Genomic DNA, 7372 nt, shown 5'->3' with positions numbered 1-7372 from the left:
GTGCATAGTTCAACGCATGGTTCGTTCAATGCTTAACCAACTATTCCCTATGCTTTTACCTTGTCCTTCAACTCAATGCATGGTCCCACAGTTTCATAGCATAATTTCTAAGTGAAGGAAATTGGATTCGAGATTTTCATGAGCAGCAGAACAAGATTATTCAAAATCAAAATCATAAATGAACAAAAAATTTATAGTTTACTTCAAACAAACGGTTATACAATTACTACAGAAATTATAGCATGAAAAACTCAAATGAACAAAGAGCAAACTCTATGCACATTTGAAGATGCGTCTCCACGCTCCATTGCGCGATCGCTCGAACAACAGCAACCTCGAACGCTCGATCTACACGACCGCAACATAGTACGAACACTTCACGCTCGTCCTCAACGATCACCTCAGCCACGAACTCCTCCGTAATAGCACGAACAATGTCTAGAAAACCTCGACGGTGTCGAGTTGAGTCTAACACCACCAACAAGACTACCTTGGTATTCTCGGTGTGAGAATCTAGAGGGTGGGCTCTGTTTAGACTTGGTATGAGGTAGACGAAGGAGGAAACACCGATCGTGTATACGATTAGGCAAGTGGGAGATGGTGGAGACCTACCGCATAGGTCGATACACAATCATTTAGACAAAGCTAAGCGATCGTCTAACAAAATCTATGTGATCATTTAGCTCATCGCTTAGCTCAGTCTATTGCCTACATAGTCTACACGATCGTTTACTTTGGCCAAGCGATTGTCTAGTAAAACTATGCGATCGTTTATTAAATACTGCACGATCATTTGGCTCATCAATGTATGATCATTTAGCTCGCCTAGTCATCGTTTAGTAAATATGTATTTACTTGATGACTACTTTGAGATCCTTTGTGCCGACAGAAAAATCTCAAAAACTTTTTCAATCTTTTGTAAAACTCCTTTTCAAAATAGGAAATTCACTTTCCTTTTAAACTCACGGTTACCATGAATCCAATAATCACCCACTCATTTGGTTATTTAAAGAAAAAGAATTAATTATCCAATAATTAATATTATTATAAATATAAATGATAACCAACTTATCATACTATATTTATAACCTAAAGTTTTAATATTTCATCTCATGAAACATATAAACCATAGTTCTTTTTCTATTCTATGGTACTTAATATAAATTTCATTTATATCAATCCTCCACTAGATGTATCTCATACATCATACTAATTATATCATATATAATCAAAATACCTCTTTTCAATTTGAACAATTCAAATTAACACCAAGAACTAATCCTCAACTGAATCCATTGAGCTACCAAGGGGACCTTATGGACCTATAGCTCGAAGCTCCAACGGTACATGAATAACTGACTAAACTCTTAAGCCACGGAATCCACCATCCATTAACTACCAGCCACTCCGCTAAAGACCGACAGCTGAACTCTCCTAACCACAGATATATTATATGTCCATCTTAACCAATCAGCAGTGCGACAATCCTTCACAGATCGCTCGTAAGTACAATTGGGTCAATAACCGTTATGCCCCTGTAGTTACATCTGTCTCTTTAAGTACCACTAATCCCTCTAATGAACATAAGTCTTAGTTCTACTATGACTGAGTCTTCTCTTCCAAAGAGAAGTTGTGGCCACTATGTTTTTAGCCCTGAAATAAGCCCTTAAGGGAGCAATCTCTCTACTCATCCCTGCTTCGGGAAAGAAGTGAATTCCATCTTGTGGATTGAGTTCCCAACTCCCAGATCAGAAAAATCCCCAAAAAGGTAGGCATGTTGAGTTGGCAATCTGGCCACTCTCACCCATACTAATCAAAAGACTGCCCTCAAAGGCAGGAGTTACCAAAACACTCAGGATTGAGGTCGTGTCACCTATGGTCGTTTAGGTGAGATGTAAGTCTCTAGTATCAACTGTAACATTCTGATTTTTTTAAGAAAATTTAGATTAATTATCTCAAATTGCTGAGTTTTAGTTTCGTAATCTTTGGAATTTGGAAACAAATTGTTACAGTTGAAGAAGTTTTATTGGTTAATGTGGATTCTTTGAGTATGAGTTTTAAATTAATTGGAAGGGATAATTGAATTATTTGTATAAGAAATTTTGAGTTTTTGTGAAATTTGAAAGGAAAAAGAGGAAATTGTGGTTTTAAGATTTTACCCTCTTTAATTTTAGAACTTGGATCCAAAATTTAAGTAAAGAATTAGGAAAAGATAATTGGTTTATTTGGAAGTAATTAAATCAAGTACTTAAAAAGATTTGTAAATTTGGATTCAAGTTAATTTGGAAAGTTAGAATTTAATTTTGGGATTTAGAATTTTTGGAAAGAAGTTATTTAAAGTTGGTGAATTTAGTTTTAGGTTTATTTACTTAATTGAAGAAGAGGTGAAAGATTTGAGTTTGATATGACATATTTATTAAGGAGAGGAAATTTATATATATATAAGGGTTTTGGAATTTAAGAAAAGAAAAGGAAAGAATATATATGGATTTTGGAATTTAAGAAAAGGAAAGGAAATAATATTATATATATATTATTTATGTATTTGTGTGGTGGAGAATTAAAAAGAAAAGAAATATGGAATTTTCAAATCCCCACTTTCTCACATTCTCTCTCGTTTAGACAAACTTCGGCTGTCGCACCGCCGATGTCCACATCATTTCCTCCGTCAAGTTGGAATTGCGCCGCTCCGACCTTCACGTCGTTGGATCTTCTCACCGTTGGTCCTCCTTTCTTCCAGTCGTTGTCCTCTATCGAATGTCGTCGTGAGGTTCGTAATTTTCGGATAAGATCTAAATGATTTTCATGGTTTTGTTGAGGATCTTGAATACCCAATAAATAACGTGTTTAATTATCATTTCAATCGTGATTTTGGAGGTTGAATTGGAAAGTTTGCAGGAGTTTAAAAGGTCATTAGCATGATGTCAAGCTGAGTGAAGGTAATTTCGGCAAGAATTTTGGTAAGATTTAGGGCTTTGTGACTTGTTCAGTTCGAATGTAATTTATACGAATTAAGTTATTAAGTTTTGTTGCTGATTTTGGCGTGATTAAACACTTAGGTGTGAACCTAAAGGTTAAATTTTATTTTGGTTTATGTACTAAGATTTAATTCAAAGATTGTGGAGATTATAAAGGGTTAGTTGCTCAAATATTTGGCTTGATTTTCACAAAGATTCAATTACTTTTTGGTTCAACCTAATATAAAAGTAAGTAATCTTACTACTGGAACTGCCCCAGACACTAGATATATGTCAGCATGATAGATGAATATTATGACAGAGCATAACATGATAGATGGATAGTATAGTATGCCCGATATGTGTTCTTGAATGAGAATCTGAAAGATTTATTTGTGCACGTAGAGACTTGCATGCTAGTAAGAGGTGATACTTGATTCATTGAGGGTGTATTTGATATGAGGATATAGAGGTATATATGCATGTTGTATAGCCATGATGTTAAGGTGTATATGTATGTTATAAAATCATATTATAATAATTGTGATGTTGAGACTGTGATAGTGTCTTTACTGATTAGTTAGATGCCCACTAGGGATTGTGTTTCCTTCGAGATTCACCATATTGTGTTTCCTTCGAGATTCACCAAATATTGTGTTTCTTTCGAGATTCACCAGATATTGTGTTTCCTTCGGATTCACCAGATTGTATTTCCTTCGAGATTTACCAGATATTGTGTTTTCTTTGGGATTCACTAGATATTGTGTTTCATTCGGGATTCACCAGATGTTGTGTTTCCTTCGAGATACACCGGAGGTAGTGGGCATACTTAACTACAGTAGGATAGAAACTAGTTTTGCATGTATGTATGTGTCCCATGAGAACTAGAGCAATTTTTATGTTCCACCAGAGGTAGGTATCTAGAGGACATATATACCTAGGCCGATCCCAGTAGTGAGGTTATTTACTAAGTATTTTATACTCACCCTTTCTTATGTTTATGTTTCAGGTAAGGGCAAGGATGCACTGGCGAATGACAAGAGGAATCCTTACACGAGCCACTGAGGACCAGTTTTATGCTTCCACTTATGATATCTAGATTTCTTTCCATGTTTTTCAACTTTCAATTTGATGTTTGAAACTTACTATTAAGATTTGTTTTCAGACCTATTTATTATCATTTATGATTTATGAGTACCCTATCATCTATTTTTAATATCTAAATTTAATGAAGGTCTTTTGAGTTCAACTTATTTATTTAGCATTTATTTCACTATAGAAGGATGTCGTTTTAAGTTCCATTCATGCATATGTTTAGTATCGGCCTAACTTGAGTCCTAGGGGGTCCGGTCTTTACATCAAAAATTTTATATACAGAGTCTAGTCATCTCGTGGTCCAGGTCTTATATAAAATCTTTGTATAGGACACCCCCGCTCACACGTCTCCACGTGAATGGTCAGGATCTATCATCTGTAGTAGTTTATAACACTTGCAAACCTTTACAAAGTGAGTCGTATCCATAGTGTCACCAGGATAGGTATCCCACCTTAATCCTTATACTACAGACCTATTTAGGTTATCACTTAAGACATGATCCACTTGTATATCACATATATATGCTTAAGTTCACATAAGATAACCAAGGAGCTTTGTTTATTGGATATGAGTAAATGTCATAATTAAATAACACTTATTTTATTCATTGAACAATGTGTATCTTTACAAAACAACAAGACTCCGAGAGAATTAGGACACCAATCCCAATACTATGCTCATACCATAGCTCCTCATGCTCACAGCATAGTTTCTTATGCTCATAGCATAACTCTTCATTCTCATAGCATAGTTTTCAAGATGTCTTCTACGCATTAAAGGTGACTTCCTTCCCCTTATAATACGCTTAATTTGTCCAACTAAGGTTTCTTGGGAGTCTCCTATGCATCCAACTTACCCCATGCATCCAACACTATGCGCCCAAGGTAGATTTCCTATGCTATGAGTTGCACTACTTAATCTATGCTATGAGTTTATGCTACTATGCTATGACTTACTTAACTATACTATGAATTGAATCCCTCTATTAAGGTTAGCCAAATTTTAGTTTCATGTGTTAGACATATTTAAATAATAATATGTTTAATTAAAGTATGAGCTATGTATGTGGATTAATAATTTATCACATTGGGTTATTTTATTAGATTGGGCCTTATTATGTAATCTAATTAATTAAGGCCCTAGATTCCTAATTGAGTATGGACTTAATGGGTAGAAGCTCATTCCTAGTTAATTAGGGTTTAATGGGAACCCTAATTGAACTAGTATATAAAGAGACCTTAGGCTATAGTCCCCAATATACCAAAGCAATAAGCACTCAGTCTTTCTTGAATCTCATCTAGAGAGAAATCCCACTTAGGGGATTTGGAGCTTTGATTGAGGAAGATAATAGCCGCCACTTTAAAGTCATCATAAATCTTTCAATGGAATCCGATATGTATATATTATTGACAATTTGACATGAATGATTCTAGGGTTTATCTATTCAATATAGATATAGAGTATTTATGCTAACAAGTAGTATCAGAGCATGAATTTCATGTTAAATCGTTGACTTATATTTGTTTTTCAATCATATTGTGATTCAATTTTGGTTCGGCTTCATGTATTTTTCAATTAAAAGAAATATAGTTTCTATTTATTTTGTGGAAAACCCATTATGTGGCTTGCCCGCGGTAACATGCAGGTGAAAACCCCATTTGATTATATTTTTTTTAAGGGAATATTAATTTTAATTTGATGAAGTTAATGGTTTTCGTGGGTACTGATCAAATATCGAGTACTATGTTGCCGGATATGTATATGTGTTACACATTAAGGGTTTGGAAAACCATTATGGCATTATCCACATATATGGAGCACCATTTTTTTTTTGTGTGGCAATTTTGTCACTTATTGTTCAGATATGCCCATGAAAATTGAACCCTATTGAACTAAATTTCAGTCCGAATGAAGATCATGACATGTAGGTGGCAGATTAAGGGATTGTTTAGTCGATAACTTTGATAAGGTTTGATTGACAATGTTGAATTTGGTGAATTTAATCAATTCGGTTTTTTTTTTTTATTGAAAATCTTGCATTTTGTCAAGAATTAATCAATTCGATAAGTAATTCCTATTTAATTAGGAATTAGTTGATAAATTAGGAATTAAATCAATCAAATTATGAAGTTAGATTTAAATTGGATCAATCACATTGTAAATTTAAGTTTAAATTTGATTAATCATGTTGTGGATTTAAATTTAAATATGATTGATAATGTGGTAAATTTAAATTTAAATTTAATTGATATTTTGGTGAATTTAAATTTAAATTTGATTGATGATATTTAGCGATATTCACATGTTTTGTTGCTTTAATTGTATTATGTGTATGCAATTATTAAGTGAATATTAGTAAAGACTATTTGGTGTCTTCCTCCTTTATTTTTGTACAATAATATTATTATATTAATGTATCTTATATTTTAGATTGAATTGGTCAAAATAATATGTTACCAAAGTAGCCTCTATTATCTAGATTAATTTAATTCTAAAATATAAGATGTGCATATTCATGAATTTATGCGGATAATGATCGGCCCAAAGGAAGATAATTATTTGGTCAAATTGTGGGTATGCATGTGGTAATGAGTATGTGACAATTATAAGGATTGTTCATGTAAAAAAATAGTCAGTCCAAAGAAAGGCTATTTTTTGACAAAGTTAATTGTTAATACTTTGATTACTACGTTGAGAGTACCATTTACAGTTGGTGTTTTTGCTCAAAGGTTGGACATCAATGTTGTGTTAGGTATCTTGTTAAAGGGGCCCACCACATATGTAAAATTATTTTGTTATATTTTAATTGTGAGCATATATTTTGTTGTTTATTGTTTCAGTTGGTCTTACTCAAATATCTAGAAATCTGAGTTCAATCCCTAAGTTGAATGGATCAAACTTCAAGATTTGGAAGGAAAGCTTAGAGATACTTCTCGGGTGTATAGATTTGGACCTTGCATTAAGGACCGATAAACCTACTGCTACTGAGGAACAGCCAAATACGGCTAATATAGAGAAGTGGGAACGGTCAAATCGCATGTGTCTGATGATCATTAGGCACTCCATTCCGGAGTCTTTTCGGGGCTCTATCACATAAAGTGAAAATGGCAATAAGTTTTTTGCTCAAATTGAGAAATATTTTTGCTAAAAATGAGAAAGGGGAAGGAAGTATCTTTTGACTTCTTTAACTTCTATGAGATATAAGAGCAATGGAAACATAAGGGAGTACATTATGGAAATGTCCAATCTCGCAGGTAAATTAAAAGGCACTTGATATCGAGATAAATGAAAATTTACTCGTGCATCTGGTACTTATGTC

This window comes from Benincasa hispida, chromosome 8, assembly GCF_027475165.1.
Source record: "Benincasa hispida cultivar pf3 chromosome 8, pf3_genome.v1.1, whole genome shotgun sequence".
Lineage (NCBI taxonomy): Eukaryota > Viridiplantae > Streptophyta > Magnoliopsida > Cucurbitales > Cucurbitaceae > Benincasa > Benincasa hispida.
The sequence above is the reverse complement of the archived record's forward strand: the minus strand, read 5'-3'. Positions refer to the sequence as shown.